This window comes from Trachurus japonicus, chromosome 10, assembly GCF_045865225.1.
Source record: "Trachurus japonicus isolate A0001 chromosome 10, Traja_1.0".
Taxonomy (NCBI): Eukaryota; Metazoa; Chordata; class Actinopteri; order Carangiformes; family Carangidae; genus Trachurus; species Trachurus japonicus.
In genome coordinates, this window is record NC_140916.1 from 27,876,099 (window position 1) to 27,899,816 (window position 23,718).

Consider the following 23,718-nt stretch of genomic DNA (forward strand, 5'->3'; position numbering starts at 1 on the left):
TATTATTCACAGCCAATCATGTGTTATAAATAGCCAATCATGTATTATAAATTGTCCTTCCTGTGATATATCATGTGTTGCAAACAACCAATCATGTGTTTTAAACAGCATAAAATCATGTGATCTTAAAGAAATATGTACTACAAATATTCAAGCAGGTGGTGAAAATAGTCAATCATGTGCTACAAAGAATCATTCTCGTATGTCACTCAGCTTTTCCACGCCTCCTGATTCTCTAATGCACTTTTTTAATGTAAACAAATCAGGTATTGACAAACTCCTTGCCTCTCTTTCCAAATCCAGAGCAAAGGACACATGGGGACTCGGGGCGCATGACGTCTGTCCGACTACCCATTTCTCCGACCATACATTTCTTTATTTTTGCATCCATTAGTCCGGCCTCCCACTTCTCCGACTTAAGTAGCCCTTACCCTTAACCTTACCCTAAACCTAACCTTAACACTGTAGAATGGGTAGTCGGAGAAATGAGCCGTCGGACTTTTGGGCAGTCGGACTGACGTATGCTCCCCGGGGACTTGACCCTGCCTTCCTGAAAAAGTATAAGTGCAGCCTAGCTGAACCACTAACTCATATTATTAACCTGTCACTAGGAAGTGGTGTGTTCCCTTCTACCATGAAGTCTGCTATCGTAACCCCAGTTTTTAAATCAGGAGCCCGACACGAAATGGCTAACTACAGGCCAATAAGCATACTTCCTGCCATTTCTAAAGTCCTGGAAAAGGTGGTTGCGGAACAGCTGAAGTCTCATATTGATAATAAAAAATTACTTAACTCTATGCAATTTGGTTTCCGTAAAAACCATTCAACAGAAACGGCCTGCTGCTATTTTTTAGAGGTCGTCAGGGAAAAGATGGACAAAGGGGGTGTTGTAGGGGCTGTCTTTCTGGACTTGCGCAAGGCTTTTGACACGGTGAATCATTCTATTCTTCTCTCAAAGCTAACTAAATTTAAATTGTCAGAAAATGTACTCAGTTGGATGCAGTCCTACCTGGCGGGGCGCACCCAGTGCGTTAGGATCAAAAACAATCTGTCCTCCTTTCAAAGCTGTAGCATGGGTGTTCCCCAAGGCTCAATCCTTGGCCCCCTTTTATTTTGTATTTATATTAATGACCTACCTACTATCTGTGACAACGTAGAAACAATAATGTATGCGGATGACACAGTCATTTTTGCCCACGGGAAAAATCATGAAGAAGTGGCTGTTACACTCTCAGACGCTATGGAGAGAATATCAGAATGGCTCCACCGGACACACCTCACTTTGAACACAGACAAGACAGTGGCCATGTACTTCCACAAACAGAACAAGAAATATGTATATCCTAAAATAATTGTAAACAATCAAACGATAAAAACTGTGGAGGTATTTAAATACCTGGGGGTCACCCTTGACTCTAATCTGAATTTTAAAAAACACCTCAAAAAAATGTCTCACGCCTTGAAATTTAATCTCATGAACTTCCGCCACATCAGAAATTCTTTAACATCCAGTGCTGCTATAACGTACTTCAGTGCCATGATACTTCCCTACTTAAGATACTGTATGCCATGCTGGTCTCAGGCCAATCACACTGCACTTAATCCAATCAGGTCTCTTTACGGACAGGCATTGAAGGTCATGGACAAGAAAACCAGACAGCACCATCATTGCAACATTCTTGTCAAACATAATTTACTAAGTTTTGATAATATCTGTAAATTGTCCAACATCTGTCTAGTTCATAAAATAATTAATAATACAGCTCCTCCTCCACTGAAAAAATTTGTCCTTCCTTGTTCAGAAAACAAAACAAGAGCTTTAAGATCTGCGACGAGTGGAGACTGTAAAATTCCATTTCGAAAATCCACCTTTGGCCAATCAGCTTTTTCTGTTAAGGCCATTGGTGAATGGAACAGTCTCCCCAACGACCTGAAGACCAACAAAAACTATCGCAGTTTCTATCTTGCTACAAAGAAATGGCTCCTTTGCCATCAAAGTTGCCAACATTAGATGGTGCTGTCAGGCTCTCTGCCCGACTCATTGGGCTGTTTCTCTTCTTCGTTAGCACTTTTTGTCTCTGTTTTCTTCTGATATCCATAGATATACCTGTCACATTACCATAGTTGGTAACTTTTTATTTTTTGTCACTGAGAACTACCATCGTTGGTATTACATCTGCCACTGTTGCCACTTTCATGTTTTACTTATTACCATTTTATTTATTACTATCAATACTGTGAATAACAATGCTGCTATGAGCACTTTTGCACTTTGTCAACTACGCTACTGTACTGATATGTCCACCACACATAGTGTATGACGGTCAACATCCTGCTGCTATGGGCACCTTGCACTTTGCCTACTATTTCTTTTTTGGTGTTCTGTGTTCCTCTATTCTGAATGAGGAGATGTAAGTCGGTGTTTTCAATGTTGTCCCCCTGTTGTCCATGTGGCTACTGGGCGGCGGTGTGTGTGTTGCCTCTGTGCCGTCCATGTGTTGTTCTATGTCTTGGGTTTCTCCTGTATTTTACTGTGATCTGTATTTTTCTGTAAACTGTATTTTATTGTGATTGTATTGTGAGTTTTATGTTGGGACTACAGATGGAAATTAGCCCTAGTGGCTAAATCTGGTACAACCATCTCTTCTCTGTTCTTGATTAATGGTATTGTACATTGTCCCGTAATAATAAACTAAACTAAACTAAACTAAAACTAAATTATTATTATTTTTCATTTATTTTAATTCAATCAAACCCTGCCACATCATACACACATTATATAATTTATGATGGCCCGCCACGACACGACAGATGTGGGCGTGTAGCCGCGGTAACCTGCTGCTCTGCCAACAGGTTATGGGCCCAGTGAAACCCAGAGACCAGTGGCGGCTGGTGACTGAAAAAATTGGGGAGGACAGGAGGAAAACCAGTCCACGGTGTCATGTTATTTTAGTCAACTACCTATCTCTACTTTCTTATATTCGATTTAATTTGAGTAATAAAACAATGACGTACAAGACTTCTTTAAAAAAACATTTTATTAAATGATAAAAGTCTGTTGACATCAGGACCATGAGTGGAGGTGAGTGACTTTGACATCAGGACCATGAGAGGAGCAGAGATCCTGTTGACAACATCAGAGGTGCAGAGTGAGCAGAAATCAAACTTTGTCAGTTTAATTGGAAAAAACACTGAGGAAAAAAATAATTGAACTATTAAGTACTCACCTTTTCTTTAGAATTTGTAAAGCCACAAGGCAGAGTGACTTTGACATCAGGACCATGAGAGGAGCAGTGACTTTGACTCCGCATCCTCACACACACATAGGCTACACACCACAGAGAAACGCGCATGCATAACAGCAGCGCGCGCTATAGGTGCCGGCCTTTCGTGTAAACAAAGCCTGGTCATTATATGACACCCGGCTATTAATTAAATGTTTGAAAAATAAATGCGACTTATAAACCGGTGCGACTTATATATATGTTCTTTTCCTCTTCATGACGTATTTTTAGGCAGATGCGACTAATACTCAGGTGCGACATATAGTCCGGAAAATACGGTAATTAGTGGGGCTCGGACCGTCGGACAGTCACCGGCATGCCAGCCATCTGCTCTACCCACTACGCTACCGCAGCAGTTTACAAAGACTGCAGGACAGCACAGCACATCACACAACACTCATTAGTACACTCGCCCAAGACAAAGTGCGTTGCTGTTCCGTATTATGTCCCGCTGTTGTGCCGCTAAATATCTTCTCCTTCCGCGCCTCGACCCCAGGTTACCGTTGTGACAGTCAACGCGAATGCAGCTGTCAGAGTAACTACACGACAGCAGCATATCACAACAAAACAACTTCGTTGCTGCTCCGTATTGTGTCCCGGTCGTGCCGCTAACATTATGTCCTCCAACCGATTCCAATATCGCTGAAAACTCCATATTTCTTGTCCGAGCATAGCTGGTAGTGAAAGCTGTAAAATACATAGCGGTATTTCCTGTTTACAGCTGTATAAATGTGAGAATGAAATTTGGGAACTGTTATTGGACCAACCTGCTGTCAATCTTGTGTTCTGATTGCTGATTGGTACAGAAGAGCCTCCTCCGTCATGACGTCATTTTACGTGTCTTAGCCAATCACAGGTCAGGATGAAGACATCCTAAATGCATTGAGTCAATGGAAGAAGATCCCGCCCCGAGGCCAGTTAGGGAAGTAAAAATCTTGCCACCTCCGTAGAGCCCCCACCTTCCTGCTCCCTGCTCCTCACACAGCCTGCTCTGTCTCCTGAGCCTGCTGGCGGCGCAGTTGAGCCGTTTTAAGTGGATTTTCTTCCAAAAAACAAACTTTTTTTATGATAAAATACATATATAATATTTTATAAATTATACTGAGATTTGGTAATGATTTATTTCAACCAGTTACTCTTTCTTAAATAAAAAATAAATTTTCCTTTTGCCTCTCAAAAATAGAGGAGGACCAACCTCCTCTGCCTCAATGGACCAGCCTCCTCTGCCAGAGACAGTTTTGCAGCGTGTTCTCACCGGTGACTCAAGTTTAATGGAGACAAACATAATTACGAGTTATGGGAGGTGAAATTCTTGGGCCACCTTTGTTTGCAAGGGTTAAAGGACACAATTTTAACAGAGCCCACCACTGAAGAAGCAGAAGAGCTGCTAGATGATGCGGGAAAGAATGCCGAAGCCTATGCAGAACTCATTCAGTTTCTGGACGATAAAAGTTTGTCGCTGGTGATCAGGCAGCCCTACAGATTTTAAGAGACTACTATCAAGGTAAAGCCACGCATCATATGCAGACGTGGCATGATATACTGGGGCTCTGTAATAACAATGACATCCCCTTGCATTGATCACCACAATCATCGTCATCATCATCATTATTTACGGTATGCAAATAAACAGTCTATCATGTACGTGAATGTGGAATTTGGTACCTTGTGGATCAGAGCATCCTTCCCTTTCTTGAAGACCACGGTCATTCTGCTAAGAACCACTGCACCAGTATATAGCATTTGTCTTTGTTTTAGTTTCTATCTGCATTTGCTTCCATATTAGATGAGTGAGGTAGAGTGAAGGTCATCATGGTTCTCCATTTTAACTCTAAGAATACTTTTGCTGTATTATCTTTTTGCAGGCTTTGAAACAGGACTGTAATGAAAGTGTCCAAGTTCTGTTCCCCGGAGCAAATTCTATGAAACCTAATGATTTGTATTTTAATGATGTCTCTTCATATTATGATGTGCTATGTTTCCATGCTTCAGTGATGTCATCCTGAAAACGTTTGGTTTTAATAGACGTGTCCAATCCCTCTCGCTCCCATACAATATGGATATAATAGTGCATATCCTTGGCCCAATGGCGGCCCCCTCCACTTGTAAATAGAGTTAGTTATCCAAAAAAAAATTATTACGAGCATGTTTCATGATAGAGTCTGTCTGGTGTATTTTGCTCTCCTGTGCAGAGAATGAATGACTATTTGATGTACAACATGTACTGTGTTGTCAATCCTCAGAGAAAGAAAAAAAAATCACAATCCCACTGTCCCTGTGAAGTGATGTTGTCTCACTAATATTCTCTAATATGTGGTAAACGATGGCCGTCAACCTGAACCGTGACATTTCTGAATGGTGGAAACCAATGAGTAAAAAATGTTTAGTCATTGGTGGCAGCTCATTAACTTTAGCCACTCTGCCGCTTTAGAAAGAACGATGACATCTTACTAACTTCTAAAAAACTGTTTTGGTCTCTACCAACTCCTGAGAGAAATATCTATCCCTTCATCTGCTAACAGCTCCACTGTGCTCAGCAATTAGTTGATAACTTTGTCCGTCTGCCTTCATGGTGCCGAGCAGGTCGTGTGCTGCAGAGCTTTTTGACTGAAAACAGCTGCCTGCTGCTGGAAACAACACTGACGAGCGCAACACCGGTGTGCAGCACAACACCAAATATAATGAGTGACTACAGTATGTCGAGGTCAGTATGAATGAAGCTACATTTGAGCATTTATACACTTTTCCTATCACCTTTCCAAAGAGCTGTCTAAAAATGTGGCTTCCCAAAAAGAATGCGAAACTTGTTAAACAGTTCACAACAACAAACAAAAACTCTGACACTCGTTTCATAGCGGTATTTGTTCTTTAACGCAACACTAACTCTCTGAAGTGAGCCGTGACATTTCATCTTTCATCAAATTAATGAGTGGACTACATTACTGCATTATTTGTTTTTTGTCTGTTGGACATTTTATTTTTATCTTTAACCGAACGGAACATTGTCTATTTTAATCTGTTCTGCTTGAAGAGACAGGACCTAACTAACCTATCCAGACAGTGCTGAATAATTAAAATAATTTTTTGGATTCCACTCTGACAATATCAGGCATTTCTTTGAATGTACTGTATATTTTGGGAGCTACTTCTGACTTCGACTCTTGGTATTATTATGTGTTTGATGCTACAGGCGTCGAACTAAACCCCTGATACCGTCTAGAAGATTTCTATACTCTGACATACGTGGGCGTCTTTGAAGGAAAGAAAACCAACAAAGTTTCTTTGATAGGGTTCTGGTGATGGTGTGTGAGGGTTTAATGTGACTGTGGTGACATAAAATGAGCAGGAGATGTAAGTCTGAGGACTGAGTACCACAAGTTGCAAAAGTCCCTTTTTTCAGACATGTTTTAAACTACAAATACTCTGCTATGATTCATTATGCTACATAATCTTTAATCATTGGCTGGACCAGTTAAACATGTGAGGGGTGAAACTATTAGTACATCTCCTTACTCCAACGTGATGGTCCTCTGCACATCTTTCAGACTTAGCCGAACTGAAAGACAGATCTTTGAAAGGGGCCTCAATTTTGAGGTCAGGGGTCGATCCTTGGCTGCTCAACCACACCCCTTTTATTTTCAGTGGTTCCTCAGGGAGAGGTCATCCCATCAGGGAATCGATAACATCCCAGGTCAAAAATGTCATCTACTGTATATTGTACAATGTCAACAATGTAAACTCGTATGTAGGCGAGACAGGCAGGGCTTTAAAAGTGCGCATCACGGAACATATTAATAACATCAAAAAAGGTCAATTTGACACCACTTTCTCTGCGCATTTCCAGTATCACAGTATTGATAATTTCAAATATATAGGGGTGGAACACAACCCACTTTGGCCAAGAAACCAAAGAATCCGAAGAGAGGGCCAGATTACAAGGGACACCGGGAGGCTTGAATGAAAGGACCTAATTGGTCACAAAAAAGAAAAAAAAAATCCAGGGAAAAGATTGATAATTCTGAATAACTAATATTTATTTTACAATACTTTCTCGAGGAAGTAAACCCTTTTTCTGGTTTGATTTATTGCATGTCCCTTTATTATTCCTTCTTTGTACATTATATACTGTATTATACTTTAAACATGATTTAATTAATATTTTTCATGTATTATTTGTTATGGTTTTGTCTATTTCCCACTATTAGACTCACCTGCGGTCCGGTCCTATTCCCCGTTGTCCTCCCAACTACTATCTTCTGAGGCTAATTTAGAATCTTATTATTTAGGCACTTTAATTCATTTAATCCATTAAACAATATATTATTTACTTATTTTACCGTTTCTTCTTCCTTATTTTTTGTGTGTTTATATTTATTAAGGGAATTAGATCTATTATTTTTTACTTTATAAATCTTTCTCATTTATTACATTATACATACATACACATATTTTAATTTATTACGATTTATAATTATTATATTTAAGCCTTTTTTCATATTAATATTCCGATATTTAGCCTTATACCTGACCCTGGTCAGGCGTTAGTTTTGCTGTGTGCATGCAGAATTTCCATGATCACACCATTTACTTCCTACCCTTTACTGTACTTATTCTATCCCTTAACTATATCCTTTACTAAACTTAACCCTAGATCATATCCTGTGCCTGACCTTAACCTATATCCCTGGATTAATAACTTGTGCCCTACTCATAATAAACTCCTTTGTGTTCCCTCCTAGACTCAGGTTTGACATCTTACCCTGCCTGTCCCAGCCTCTTGACCTCTCCCTGGGGCCCACTTCCCTTAAGGTTAGTAAAAATGACATGTCCAGGCGTAAGTAAGAAATAGGCTAAGTGAATCAAGGGATGATAAGTTCCTAACTCTGGGCAGGAAAGGGCTAGACTCGTGAAACCAACGTGTGTGGATAGCTGAGGACCTAAGCTTTCCAACGATACCGAGTCCGACCCAACTTTCTCAAGATAAGGGGGCGTGGCCTCGAAAAGAAGGGCGAAATCGGCTGTATCTCAAGAACGGTAAGTCAGAAAAATACGAGCCACACACCATCGTGTTCAGCGTGGTCGAATTATGGGGGAAAGCCGTCGGGTCCGACAGTGTCCGACCTTCCCTCGGCGAGTTATGGCCGAAAACGCACCTAGGCGGGCCAAAGTGGGCCAAAATTGGCCTCCACATGCTCCCAGGCTCATATCTCTGGCTAGGAATGTGCTAGAGACGCGGGGAAAAGTTCTACGGAAAGCTACGGACCTCAGCTATCCAGAAAAACAAAGTCCGACGTCACTTTCTATATTTCCGCTAGTAGTTTTTTGCAGTTAAGTGAAAAGAGGGAAGTAATTTGGACTCTTTGGCTGTGCCCCATTTTTTTTTTTGGGCACAGGTGGCGCCACTGAGTGTCCAGCATGCAGCAGACGATCCAGCAAGAACTTTGGACTGGTTAAGGTTAGTAAAAATGACATGTCCAGGCGTAAGTAAGAAATAGGCTAAGTGAATCAAGGGATGATAAGTTCCTAACTCTGGGCAGGAAAGGGCTAGACTCGTGAAACCAACGTGTGTGGATAGCTGAGGACCTAAGCTTTCCAACGATACCGAGTCCGACCCAACTTTCTCAAGATAAGGGGGCGTGGCCTCGAAAAGAAGGGCGAAATCGGCTGTATCTCAAGAACGGTAAGTCAGAAAAATACGAGCCACACACCATCGTGTTCAGCGTGGTCGAATTATGGGGGAAAGCCGTCGGGTCCGACAGTGTCCGACCTTCCCTCGGCGAGTTATGGCCGAAAACGCACCTAGGCGGGCCAAAGTGGGCCAAAATTGGCCTCCACATGCTCCCAGGCTCATATCTCTGGCTAGGAATGTGCTAGAGACGCGGGGAAAAGTTCTACGGAAAGCTACGGACCTCAGCTATCCAGAAAAACAAAGTCCGACGTCACTTTCTATATTTCCGCTAGTAGTTTTTTGCAGTTAAGTGAAAAGAGGGAAGTAATTTGGACTCTTTGGCTGTGCCCCATTTTTTTTTTTGGGCACAGGTGGCGCCACTGAGTGTCCAGCATGCAGCAGACGATCCAGCAAGAACTTTGGACTGGTTAAGGTTAGTAAAAATGACATGTCCAGGCGTAAGTAAGAAATAGGCTAAGTGAATCAAGGGATGATAAGTTCCTAACTCTGGGCAGGAAAGGGCTAGACTCGTGAAACCAACGTGTGTGGATAGCTGAGGACCTAAGCTTTCCAACGATACCGAGTCCGACCCAACTTTCTCAAGATAAGGGGGCGTGGCCTCGAAAAGAAGGGCGAAATCGGCTGTATCTCAAGAACGGTAAGTCAGAAAAATACGAGCCACACACCATCGTGTTCAGCGTGGTCGAATTATGGGGGAAAGCCGTCGGGTCCGACAGTGTCCGACCTTCCCTCGGCGAGTTATGGCCGAAAACGCACCTAGGCGGGCCAAAGTGGGCCAAAATTGGCCTCCACATGCTCCCAGGCTCATATCTCTGGCTAGGAATGTGCTAGAGACGCGGGGAAAAGTTCTACGGAAAGCTACGGACCTCAGCTATCCAGAAAAACAAAGTCCGACGTCACTTTCTATATTTCCGCTAGTAGTTTTTTGCAGTTAAGTGAAAAGAGGGAAGTAATTTGGACTCTTTGGCTGTGCCCCATTTTTTTTTTTGGGCACAGGTGGCGCCACTGAGTGTCCAGCATGCAGCAGACGATCCAGCAAGAACTTTGGACTGGTTAAGGTTAGTAAAAATGACATGTCCAGGCGTAAGTAAGAAATAGGCTAAGTGAATCAAGGGATGATAAGTTCCTAACTCTGGGCAGGAAAGGGCTAGACTCGTGAAACCAACGTGTGTGGATAGCTGAGGACCTAAGCTTTCCAACGATACCGAGTCCGACCCAACTTTCTCAAGATAAGGGGGCGTGGCCTCGAAAAGAAGGGCGAAATCGGCTGTATCTCAAGAACGGTAAGTCAGAAAAATACGAGCCACACACCATCGTGTTCAGCGTGGTCGAATTATGGGGGAAAGCCGTCGGGTCCGACAGTGTCCGACCTTCCCTCGGCGAGTTATGGCCGAAAACGCACCTAGGCGGGCCAAAGTGGGCCAAAATTGGCCTCCACATGCTCCCAGGCTCATATCTCTGGCTAGGAATGTGCTAGAGACGCGGGGAAAAGTTCTACGGAAAGCTACGGACCTCAGCTATCCAGAAAAACAAAGTCCGACGTCACTTTCTATATTTCCGCTAGTAGTTTTTTGCAGTTAAGTGAAAAGAGGGAAGTAATTTGGACTCTTTGGCTGTGCCCCATTTTTTTTTTTGGGCACAGGTGGCGCCACTGAGTGTCCAGCATGCAGCAGACGATCCAGCAAGAACTTTGGACTGGTTAAGGTTAGTAAAAATGACATGTCCAGGCGTAAGTAAGAAATAGGCTAAGTGAATCAAGGGATGATAAGTTCCTAACTCTGGGCAGGAAAGGGCTAGACTCGTGAAACCAACGTGTGTGGATAGCTGAGGACCTAAGCTTTCCAACGATACCGAGTCCGACCCAACTTTCTCAAGATAAGGGGGCGTGGCCTCGAAAAGAAGGGCGAAATCGGCTGTATCTCAAGAACGGTAAGTCAGAAAAATACGAGCCACACACCATCGTGTTCAGCGTGGTCGAATTATGGGGGAAAGCCGTCGGGTCCGACAGTGTCCGACCTTCCCTCGGCGAGTTATGGCCGAAAACGCACCTAGGCGGGCCAAAGTGGGCCAAAATTGGCCTCCACATGCTCCCAGGCTCATATCTCTGGCTAGGAATGTGCTAGAGACGCGGGGAAAAGTTCTACGGAAAGCTACGGACCTCAGCTATCCAGAAAAACAAAGTCCGACGTCACTTTCTATATTTCCGCTAGTAGTTTTTTGCAGTTAAGTGAAAAGAGGGAAGTAATTTGGACTCTTTGGCTGTGCCCCATTTTTTTTTTTGGGCACAGGTGGCGCCACTGAGTGTCCAGCATGCAGCAGACGATCCAGCAAGAACTTTGGACTGGTTAAGGTTAGTAAAAATGACATGTCCAGGCGTAAGTAAGAAATAGGCTAAGTGAATCAAGGGATGATAAGTTCCTAACTCTGGGCAGGAAAGGGCTAGACTCGTGAAACCAACGTGTGTGGATAGCTGAGGACCTAAGCTTTCCAACGATACCGAGTCCGACCCAACTTTCTCAAGATAAGGGGGCGTGGCCTCGAAAAGAAGGGCGAAATCGGCTGTATCTCAAGAACGGTAAGTCAGAAAAATACGAGCCACACACCATCGTGTTCAGCGTGGTCGAATTATGGGGGAAAGCCGTCGGGTCCGACAGTGTCCGACCTTCCCTCGGCGAGTTATGGCCGAAAACGCACCTAGGCGGGCCAAAGTGGGCCAAAATTGGCCTCCACATGCTCCCAGGCTCATATCTCTGGCTAGGAATGTGCTAGAGACGCGGGGAAAAGTTCTACGGAAAGCTACGGACCTCAGCTATCCAGAAAAACAAAGTCCGACGTCACTTTCTATATTTCCGCTAGTAGTTTTTTGCAGTTAAGTGAAAAGAGGGAAGTAATTTGGACTCTTTGGCTGTGCCCCATTTTTTTTTTTGGGCACAGGTGGCGCCACTGAGTGTCCAGCATGCAGCAGACGATCCAGCAAGAACTTTGGACTGGTTAAGGTTAGTAAAAATGACATGTCCAGGCGTAAGTAAGAAATAGGCTAAGTGAATCAAGGGATGATAAGTTCCTAACTCTGGGCAGGAAAGGGCTAGACTCGTGAAACCAACGTGTGTGGATAGCTGAGGACCTAAGCTTTCCAACGATACCGAGTCCGACCCAACTTTCTCAAGATAAGGGGGCGTGGCCTCGAAAAGAAGGGCGAAATCGGCTGTATCTCAAGAACGGTAAGTCAGAAAAATACGAGCCACACACCATCGTGTTCAGCGTGGTCGAATTATGGGGGAAAGCCGTCGGGTCCGACAGTGTCCGACCTTCCCTCGGCGAGTTATGGCCGAAAACGCACCTAGGCGGGCCAAAGTGGGCCAAAATTGGCCTCCACATGCTCCCAGGCTCATATCTCTGGCTAGGAATGTGCTAGAGACGCGGGGAAAAGTTCTACGGAAAGCTACGGACCTCAGCTATCCAGAAAAACAAAGTCCGACGTCACTTTCTATATTTCCGCTAGTAGTTTTTTGCAGTTAAGTGAAAAGAGGGAAGTAATTTGGACTCTTTGGCTGTGCCCCATTTTTTTTTTTGGGCACAGGTGGCGCCACTGAGTGTCCAGCATGCAGCAGACGATCCAGCAAGAACTTTGGACTGGTTAAGGTTAGTAAAAATGACATGTCCAGGCGTAAGTAAGAAATAGGCTAAGTGAATCAAGGGATGATAAGTTCCTAACTCTGGGCAGGAAAGGGCTAGACTCGTGAAACCAACGTGTGTGGATAGCTGAGGACCTAAGCTTTCCAACGATACCGAGTCCGACCCAACTTTCTCAAGATAAGGGGGCGTGGCCTCGAAAAGAAGGGCGAAATCGGCTGTATCTCAAGAACGGTAAGTCAGAAAAATACGAGCCACACACCATCGTGTTCAGCGTGGTCGAATTATGGGGGAAAGCCGTCGGGTCCGACAGTGTCCGACCTTCCCTCGGCGAGTTATGGCCGAAAACGCACCTAGGCGGGCCAAAGTGGGCCAAAATTGGCCTCCACATGCTCCCAGGCTCATATCTCTGGCTAGGAATGTGCTAGAGACGCGGGGAAAAGTTCTACGGAAAGCTACGGACCTCAGCTATCCAGAAAAACAAAGTCCGACGTCACTTTCTATATTTCCGCTAGTAGTTTTTTGCAGTTAAGTGAAAAGAGGGAAGTAATTTGGACTCTTTGGCTGTGCCCCATTTTTTTTTTTGGGCACAGGTGGCGCCACTGAGTGTCCAGCATGCAGCAGACGATCCAGCAAGAACTTTGGACTGGTTAAGGTTAGTAAAAATGACATGTCCAGGCGTAAGTAAGAAATAGGCTAAGTGAATCAAGGGATGATAAGTTCCTAACTCTGGGCAGGAAAGGGCTAGACTCGTGAAACCAACGTGTGTGGATAGCTGAGGACCTAAGCTTTCCAACGATACCGAGTCCGACCCAACTTTCTCAAGATAAGGGGGCGTGGCCTCGAAAAGAAGGGCGAAATCGGCTGTATCTCAAGAACGGTAAGTCAGAAAAATACGAGCCACACACCATCGTGTTCAGCGTGGTCGAATTATGGGGGAAAGCCGTCGGGTCCGACAGTGTCCGACCTTCCCTCGGCGAGTTATGGCCGAAAACGCACCTAGGCGGGCCAAAGTGGGCCAAAATTGGCCTCCACATGCTCCCAGGCTCATATCTCTGGCTAGGAATGTGCTAGAGACGCGGGGAAAAGTTCTACGGAAAGCTACGGACCTCAGCTATCCAGAAAAACAAAGTCCGACGTCACTTTCTATATTTCCGCTAGTAGTTTTTTGCAGTTAAGTGAAAAGAGGGAAGTAATTTGGACTCTTTGGCTGTGCCCCATTTTTTTTTTTGGGCACAGGTGGCGCCACTGAGTGTCCAGCATGCAGCAGACGATCCAGCAAGAACTTTGGACTGGTTAAGGTTAGTAAAAATGACATGTCCAGGCGTAAGTAAGAAATAGGCTAAGTGAATCAAGGGATGATAAGTTCCTAACTCTGGGCAGGAAAGGGCTAGACTCGTGAAACCAACGTGTGTGGATAGCTGAGGACCTAAGCTTTCCAACGATACCGAGTCCGACCCAACTTTCTCAAGATAAGGGGGCGTGGCCTCGAAAAGAAGGGCGAAATCGGCTGTATCTCAAGAACGGTAAGTCAGAAAAATACGAGCCACACACCATCGTGTTCAGCGTGGTCGAATTATGGGGGAAAGCCGTCGGGTCCGACAGTGTCCGACCTTCCCTCGGCGAGTTATGGCCGAAAACGCACCTAGGCGGGCCAAAGTGGGCCAAAATTGGCCTCCACATGCTCCCAGGCTCATATCTCTGGCTAGGAATGTGCTAGAGACGCGGGGAAAAGTTCTACGGAAAGCTACGGACCTCAGCTATCCAGAAAAACAAAGTCCGACGTCACTTTCTATATTTCCGCTAGTAGTTTTTTGCAGTTAAGTGAAAAGAGGGAAGTAATTTGGACTCTTTGGCTGTGCCCCATTTTTTTTTTTGGGCACAGGTGGCGCCACTGAGTGTCCAGCATGCAGCAGACGATCCAGCAAGAACTTTGGACTGGTTAAGGTTAGTAAAAATGACATGTCCAGGCGTAAGTAAGAAATAGGCTAAGTGAATCAAGGGATGATAAGTTCCTAACTCTGGGCAGGAAAGGGCTAGACTCGTGAAACCAACGTGTGTGGATAGCTGAGGACCTAAGCTTTCCAACGATACCGAGTCCGACCCAACTTTCTCAAGATAAGGGGGCGTGGCCTCGAAAAGAAGGGCGAAATCGGCTGTATCTCAAGAACGGTAAGTCAGAAAAATACGAGCCACACACCATCGTGTTCAGCGTGGTCGAATTATGGGGGAAAGCCGTCGGGTCCGACAGTGTCCGACCTTCCCTCGGCGAGTTATGGCCGAAAACGCACCTAGGCGGGCCAAAGTGGGCCAAAATTGGCCTCCACATGCTCCCAGGCTCATATCTCTGGCTAGGAATGTGCTAGAGACGCGGGGAAAAGTTCTACGGAAAGCTACGGACCTCAGCTATCCAGAAAAACAAAGTCCGACGTCACTTTCTATATTTCCGCTAGTAGTTTTTTGCAGTTAAGTGAAAAGAGGGAAGTAATTTGGACTCTTTGGCTGTGCCCCATTTTTTTTTTTGGGCACAGGTGGCGCCACTGAGTGTCCAGCATGCAGCAGACGATCCAGCAAGAACTTTGGACTGGTTAAGGTTAGTAAAAATGACATGTCCAGGCGTAAGTAAGAAATAGGCTAAGTGAATCAAGGGATGATAAGTTCCTAACTCTGGGCAGGAAAGGGCTAGACTCGTGAAACCAACGTGTGTGGATAGCTGAGGACCTAAGCTTTCCAACGATACCGAGTCCGACCCAACTTTCTCAAGATAAGGGGGCGTGGCCTCGAAAAGAAGGGCGAAATCGGCTGTATCTCAAGAACGGTAAGTCAGAAAAATACGAGCCACACACCATCGTGTTCAGCGTGGTCGAATTATGGGGGAAAGCCGTCGGGTCCGACAGTGTCCGACCTTCCCTCGGCGAGTTATGGCCGAAAACGCACCTAGGCGGGCCAAAGTGGGCCAAAATTGGCCTCCACATGCTCCCAGGCTCATATCTCTGGCTAGGAATGTGCTAGAGACGCGGGGAAAAGTTCTACGGAAAGCTACGGACCTCAGCTATCCAGAAAAACAAAGTCCGACGTCACTTTCTATATTTCCGCTAGTAGTTTTTTGCAGTTAAGTGAAAAGAGGGAAGTAATTTGGACTCTTTGGCTGTGCCCCATTTTTTTTTTTGGGCACAGGTGGCGCCACTGAGTGTCCAGCATGCAGCAGACGATCCAGCAAGAACTTTGGACTGGTTAAGGTTAGTAAAAATGACATGTCCAGGCGTAAGTAAGAAATAGGCTAAGTGAATCAAGGGATGATAAGTTCCTAACTCTGGGCAGGAAAGGGCTAGACTCGTGAAACCAACGTGTGTGGATAGCTGAGGACCTAAGCTTTCCAACGATACCGAGTCCGACCCAACTTTCTCAAGATAAGGGGGCGTGGCCTCGAAAAGAAGGGCGAAATCGGCTGTATCTCAAGAACGGTAAGTCAGAAAAATACGAGCCACACACCATCGTGTTCAGCGTGGTCGAATTATGGGGGAAAGCCGTCGGGTCCGACAGTGTCCGACCTTCCCTCGGCGAGTTATGGCCGAAAACGCACCTAGGCGGGCCAAAGTGGGCCAAAATTGGCCTCCACATGCTCCCAGGCTCATATCTCTGGCTAGGAATGTGCTAGAGACGCGGGGAAAAGTTCTACGGAAAGCTACGGACCTCAGCTATCCAGAAAAACAAAGTCCGACGTCACTTTCTATATTTCCGCTAGTAGTTTTTTGCAGTTAAGTGAAAAGAGGGAAGTAATTTGGACTCTTTGGCTGTGCCCCATTTTTTTTTTGGGCACAGGTGGCGCCACTGAGTGTCCAGCATGCAGCAGACGATCCAGCAAGAACTTTGGACTGGTTAAGGTTAGTAAAAATGACATGTCCAGGCGTAAGTAAGAAATAGGCTAAGTGAATCAAGGGATGATAAGTTCCTAACTCTGGGCAGGAAAGGGCTAGACTCGTGAAACCAACGTGTGTGGATAGCTGAGGACCTAAGCTTTCCAACGATACCGAGTCCGACCCAACTTTCTCAAGATAAGGGGGCGTGGCCTCGAAAAGAAGGGCGAAATCGGCTGTATCTCAAGAACGGTAAGTCAGAAAAATACGAGCCACACACCATCGTGTTCAGCGTGGTCGAATTATGGGGGAAAGCCGTCGGGTCCGACAGTGTCCGACCTTCCCTCGGCGAGTTATGGCCGAAAACGCACCTAGGCGGGCCAAAGTGGGCCAAAATTGGCCTCCACATGCTCCCAGGCTCATATCTCTGGCTAGGAATGTGCTAGAGACGCGGGGAAAAGTTCTACGGAAAGCTACGGACCTCAGCTATCCAGAAAAACAAAGTCCGACGTCACTTTCTATATTTCCGCTAGTAGTTTTTTGCAGTTAAGTGAAAAGAGGGAAGTAATTTGGACTCTTTGGCTGTGCCCCATTTTTTTTTTTGGGCACAGGTGGCGCCACTGAGTGTCCAGCATGCAGCAGACGATCCAGCAAGAACTTTGGACTGGTTAAGGTTAGTAAAAATGACATGTCCAGGCGTAAGTAAGAAATAGGCTAAGTGAATCAAGGGATGATAAGTTCCTAACTCTGGGCAGGAAAGGGCTAGACTCGTGAAACCAACGTGTGTGGATAGCTGAGGACCTAAGCTTTCCAACGATACCGAGTCCGACCCAACTTTCTCAAGATAAGGGGGCGTGGCCTCGAAAAGAAGGGCGAAATCGGCTGTATCTCAAGAACGGTAAGTCAGAAAAATACGAGCCACACACCATCGTGTTCAGCGTGGTCGAATTATGGGGGAAAGCCGTCGGGTCCGACAGTGTCCGACCTTCCCTCGGCGAGTTATGGCCGAAAACGCACCTAGGCGGGCCAAAGTGGGCCAAAATTGGCCTCCACATGCTCCCAGGCTCATATCTCTGGCTAGGAATGTGCTAGAGACGCGGGGAAAAGTTCTACGGAAAGCTACGGACCTCAGCTATCCAGAAAAACAAAGTCCGACGTCACTTTCTATATTTCCGCTAGTAGTTTTTTGCAGTTAAGTGAAAAGAGGGAAGTAATTTGGACTCTTTGGCTGTGCCCCATTTTTTTTTTGGGCACAGGTGGCGCCACTGAGTGTCCAGCATGCAGCAGACGATCCAGCAAGAACTTTGGACTGGTTAAGGTTAGTAAAAATGACATGTCCAGGCGTAAGTAAGAAATAGGCTAAGTGAATCAAGGGATGATAAGTTCCTAACTCTGGGCAGGAAAGGGCTAGACTCGTGAAACCAACGTGTGTGGATAGCTGAGGACCTAAGCTTTCCAACGATACCGAGTCCGACCCAACTTTCTCAAGATAAGGGGGCGTGGCCTCGAAAAGAAGGGCGAAATCGGCTGTATCTCAAGAACGGTAAGTCAGAAAAATACGAGCCACACACCATCGTGTTCAGCGTGGTCGAATTATGGGGGAAAGCCGTCGGGTCCGACAGTGTCCGACCTTCCCTCGGCGAGTTATGGCCGAAAACGCACCTAGGCGGGCCAAAGTGGGCCAAAATTGGCCTCCACATGCTCCCAGGCTCATATCTCTGGCTAGGAATGTGCTAGAGACGCGGGGAAAAGTTCTACGGAAAGCTACGGACCTCAGCTATCCAGAAAAACAAAGTCCGACGTCACTTTCTATATTTCCGCTAGTAGTTTTTTGCAGTTAAGTGAAAAGAGGGAAGTAATTTGGACTCTTTGGCTGTGCCCCATTTTTTTTTTTGGGCACAGGTGGCGCCACTGAGTGTCCAGCATGCAGCAGACGATCCAGCAAGAACTTTGGACTGGTTAAGGTTAGTAAAAATGACATGTCCAGGCGTAAGTAAGAAATAGGCTAAGTGAATCAAGGGATGATAAGTTCCTAACTCTGGGCAGGAAAGGGCTAGACTCGTGAAACCAACGTGTGTGGATAGCTGAGGACCTAAGCTTTCCAACGATACCGAGTCCGACCCAACTTTCTCAAGATAAGGGGGCGTGGCCTCGAAAAGAAGGGCGAAATCGGCTGTATCTCAAGAACGGTAAGTCAGAAAAATACGAGCCACACACCATCGTGTTCAGCGTGGTCGAATTATGGGGGAAAGCCGTCGGGTCCGACAGTGTCCGACCTTCCCTCGGCGAGTTATGGCCGAAAACGCACCTAGGCGGGCCAAAGTGGGCCAAAATTGGCCTCCACATGCTCCCAGGCTCATATCTCTGGCTAGGAATGTGCTAGAGACGCGGGGAAAAGTTCTACGGAAAGCTACGGACCTCAGCTATCCAGAAAAACAAAGTCCGACGTCACTTTCTATATTTCCGCTAGTAGTTTTTTGCAGTTAAGTGAAAAGAGGGAAGTAATTTGGACTCTTTGGCTGTGCCCCATTTTTTTTTTTGGGCACAGGTGGCGCCACTGAGTGTCCAGCATGCAGCAGACGATCCAGCAAGAACTTTGGACTGGTTAAGGTTAGTAAAAATGACATGTCCAGGCGTAAGTAAGAAATAGGCTAAGTGAATCAAGGGATGATAAGTTCCTAACTCTGGGCAGGAAAGGGCTAGACTCGTGAAACCAACGTGTGTGGATAGCTGAGGACCTAAGCTTTCCAACGATACCGAGTCCGACCCAACTTTCTCAAGATAAGGGGGCGTGGCCTCGAAAAGAAGGGCGAAATCGGCTGTATCTCAAGAACGGTAAGTCAGAAAAATACGAGCCACACACCATCGTGTTCAGCGTGGTCGAATTATGGGGGAAAGCCGTCGGGTCCGACAGTGTCCGACCTTCCCTCGGCGAGTTATGGCCGAAAACGCACCTAGGCGGGCCAAAGTGGGCCAAAATTGGCCTCCACATGCTCCCAGGCTCATATCTCTGGCTAGGAATGTGCTAGAGACGCGGGGAAAAGTTCTACGGAAAGCTACGGACCTCAGCTATCCAGAAAAACAAAGTCCGACGTCACTTTCTATATTTCCGCTAGTAGTTTTTTGCAGTTAAGTGAAAAGAGGGAAGTAATTTGGACTCTTTGGCTGTGCCCCATTTTTTTTTTTGGGCACAGGTGGCGCCACTGAGTGTCCAGCATGCAGCAGACGATCCAGCAAGAACTTTGGACTGGTTAAGGTTAGTAAAAATGACATGTCCAGGCGTAAGTAAGAAATAGGCTAAGTGAATCAAGGGATGATAAGTTCCTAACTCTGGGCAGGAAAGGGCTAGACTCGTGAAACCAACGTGTGTGGATAGCTGAGGACCTAAGCTTTCCAACGATACCGAGTCCGACCCAACTTTCTCAAGATAAGGGGGCGTGGCCTCGAAAAGAAGGGCGAAATCGGCTGTATCTCAAGAACGGTAAGTCAGAAAAATACGAGCCACACACCATCGTGTTCAGCGTGGTCGAATTATGGGGGAAAGCCGTCGGGTCCGACAGTGTCCGACCTTCCCTCGGCGAGTTATGGCCGAAAACGCACCTAGGCGGGCCAAAGTGGGCCAAAATTGGCCTCCACATGCTCCCAGGCTCATATCTCTGGCTAGGAATGTGCTAGAGACGCGGGGAAAAGTTCTACGGAAAGCTACGGACCTCAGCTATCCAGAAAAACAAAGTCCGACGTCACTTTCTATATTTCCGCTAGTAGTTTTTTGCAGTTAAGTGAAAAGAGGGAAGTAATTTGGACTCTTTGGCTGTGCCCCATTTTTTTTTTGGGCACAGGTGGCGCCACTGAGTGTCCAGCATGCAGCAGACGATCCAGCAAGAACTTTGGACTGGTTAAGGTTAGTAAAAATGACATGTCCAGGCGTAAGTAAGAAATAGGCTAAGTGAATCAAGGGATGATAAGTTCCTAACTCTGGGCAGGAAAGGGCTAGACTCGTGAAACCAACGTGTGTGGATAGCTGAGGACCTAAGCTTTCCAACGATACCGAGTCCGACCCAACTTTCTCAAGATAAGGGGGCGTGGCCTCGAAAAGAAGGGCGAAATCGGCTGTATCTCAAGAACGGTAAGTCAGAAAAATACGAGCCACACACCATCGTGTTCAGCGTGGTCGAATTATGGGGGAAAGCCGTCGGGTCCGACAGTGTCCGACCTTCCCTCGGCGAGTTATGGCCGAAAACGCACCTAGGCGGGCCAAAGTGGGCCAAAATTGGCCTCCACATGCTCCCAGGCTCATATCTCTGGCTAGGAATGTGCTAGAGACGCGGGGAAAAGTTCTACGGAAAGCTACGGACCTCAGCTATCCAGAAAAACAAAGTCCGACGTCACTTTCTATATTTCCGCTAGTAGTTTTTTGCAGTTAAGTGAAAAGAGGGAAGTAATTTGGACTCTTTGGCTGTGCCCCATTTTTTTTTTGGGCACAGGTGGCGCCACTGAGTGTCCAGCATGCAGCAGACGATCCAGCAAGAACTTTGGACTGGTTAAGGTTAGTAAAAATGACATGTCCAGGCGTAAGTAAGAAATAGGCTAAGTGAATCAAGGGATGATAAGTTCCTAACTCTGGGCAGGAAAGGGCTAGACTCGTGAAACCAACGTGTGTGGATAGCTGAGGACCTAAGCTTTCCAACGATACCGAGTCCGACCCAACTTTCTCAAGATAAGGGGGCGTGGCCTCGAAAAGAAGGGCGAAATCGGCTGTATCTCAAGAACGGTAAGTCAGAAAAATACGAGCCACACACCATCGTGTTCAGCGTGGTCGAATTATGGGGGAAAGCCGTCGGGTCCGACAGTGTCCGACCTTCCCTCGGCGAGTTATGGCCGAAAACGCACCTAGGCGGGCCAAAGTGGGCCAAAATTGGCCTCCACATGCTCCCAGGCTCATATCTCTGGCTAGGAATGTGCTAGAGACGCGGGGAAAAGTTCTACGGAAAGCTACGGACCTCAGCTATCCAGAAAAACAAAGTCCGACGTCACTTTCTATATTTCCGCTAGTAGTTTTTTGCAGTTAAGTGAAAAGAGGGAAGTAATTTGGACTCTTTGGCTGTGCCCCATTTTTTTTTTTGGGCACAGGTGGCGCCACTGAGTGTCCAGCATGCAGCAGACGATCCAGCAAGAACTTTGGACTGGTTAAGGTTAGTAAAAATGACATGTCCAGGCGTAAGTAAGAAATAGGCTAAGTGAATCAAGGGATGATAAGTTCCTAACTCTGGGCAGGAAAGGGCTAGACTCGTGAAACCAACGTGTGTGGATAGCTGAGGACCTAAGCTTTCCAACGATACCGAGTCCGACCCAACTTTCTCAAGATAAGGGGGCGTGGCCTCGAAAAGAAGGGCGAAATCGGCTGTATCTCAAGAACGGTAAGTCAGAAAAATACGAGCCACACACCATCGTGTTCAGCGTGGTCGAATTATGGGGGAAAGCCGTCGGGTCCGACAGTGTCCGACCTTCCCTCGGCGAGTTATGGCCGAAAACGCACCTAGGCGGGCCAAAGTGGGCCAAAATTGGCCTCCACATGCTCCCAGGCTCATATCTCTGGCTAGGAATGTGCTAGAGACGCGGGGAAAAGTTCTACGGAAAGCTACGGACCTCAGCTATCCAGAAAAACAAAGTCCGACGTCACTTTCTATATTTCCGCTAGTAGTTTTTTGCAGTTAAGTGAAAAGAGGGAAGTAATTTGGACTCTTTGGCTGTGCCCCATTTTTTTTTTTGGGCACAGGTGGCGCCACTGAGTGTCCAGCATGCAGCAGACGATCCAGCAAGAACTTTGGACTGGTTAAGGTTAGTAAAAATGACATGTCCAGGCGTAAGTAAGAAATAGGCTAAGTGAATCAAGGGATGATAAGTTCCTAACTCTGGGCAGGAAAGGGCTAGACTCGTGAAACCAACGTGTGTGGATAGCTGAGGACCTAAGCTTTCCAACGATACCGAGTCCGACCCAACTTTCTCAAGATAAGGGGGCGTGGCCTCGAAAAGAAGGGCGAAATCGGCTGTATCTCAAGAACGGTAAGTCAGAAAAATACGAGCCACACACCATCGTGTTCAGCGTGGTCGAATTATGGGGGAAAGCCGTCGGGTCCGACAGTGTCCGACCTTCCCTCGGCGAGTTATGGCCGAAAACGCACCTAGGCGGGCCAAAGTGGGCCAAAATTGGCCTCCACATGCTCCCAGGCTCATATCTCTGGCTAGGAATGTGCTAGAGACGCGGGGAAAAGTTCTACGGAAAGCTACGGACCTCAGCTATCCAGAAAAACAAAGTCCGACGTCACTTTCTATATTTCCGCTAGTAGTTTTTTGCAGTTAAGTGAAAAGAGGGAAGTAATTTGGACTCTTTGGCTGTGCCCCATTTTTTTTTTGGGCACAGGTGGCGCCACTGAGTGTCCAGCATGCAGCAGACGATCCAGCAAGAACTTTGGACTGGTTAAGGTTAGTAAAAATGACATGTCCAGGCGTAAGTAAGAAATAGGCTAAGTGAATCAAGGGATGATAAGTTCCTAACTCTGGGCAGGAAAGGGCTAGACTCGTGAAACCAACGTGTGTGGATAGCTGAGGACCTAAGCTTTCCAACGATACCGAGTCCGACCCAACTTTCTCAAGATAAGGGGGCGTGGCCTCGAAAAGAAGGGCGAAATCGGCTGTATCTCAAGAACGGTAAGTCAGAAAAATACGAGCCACACACCATCGTGTTCAGCGTGGTCGAATTATGGGGGAAAGCCGTCGGGTCCGACAGTGTCCGACCTTCCCTCGGCGAGTTATGGCCGAAAACGCACCTAGGCGGGCCAAAGTGGGCCAAAATTGGCCTCCACATGCTCCCAGGCTCATATCTCTGGCTAGGAATGTGCTAGAGACGCGGGGAAAAGTTCTACGGAAAGCTACGGACCTCAGCTATCCAGAAAAACAAAGTCCGACGTCACTTTCTATATTTCCGCTAGTAGTTTTTTGCAGTTAAGTGAAAAGAGGGAAGTAATTTGGACTCTTTGGCTGTGCCCCATTTTTTTTTTTGGCACAGGTGGCGCCACTGAGTGTCCAGCATGCAGCAGACGATCCAGCAAGAACTTTGGACTGGTTAAGGTTAGTAAAAATGACATGTCCAGGCGTAAGTAAGAAATAGGCTAAGTGAATCAAGGGATGATAAGTTCCTAACTCTGGGCAGGAAAGGGCTAGACTCGTGAAACCAACGTGTGTGGATAGCTGAGGA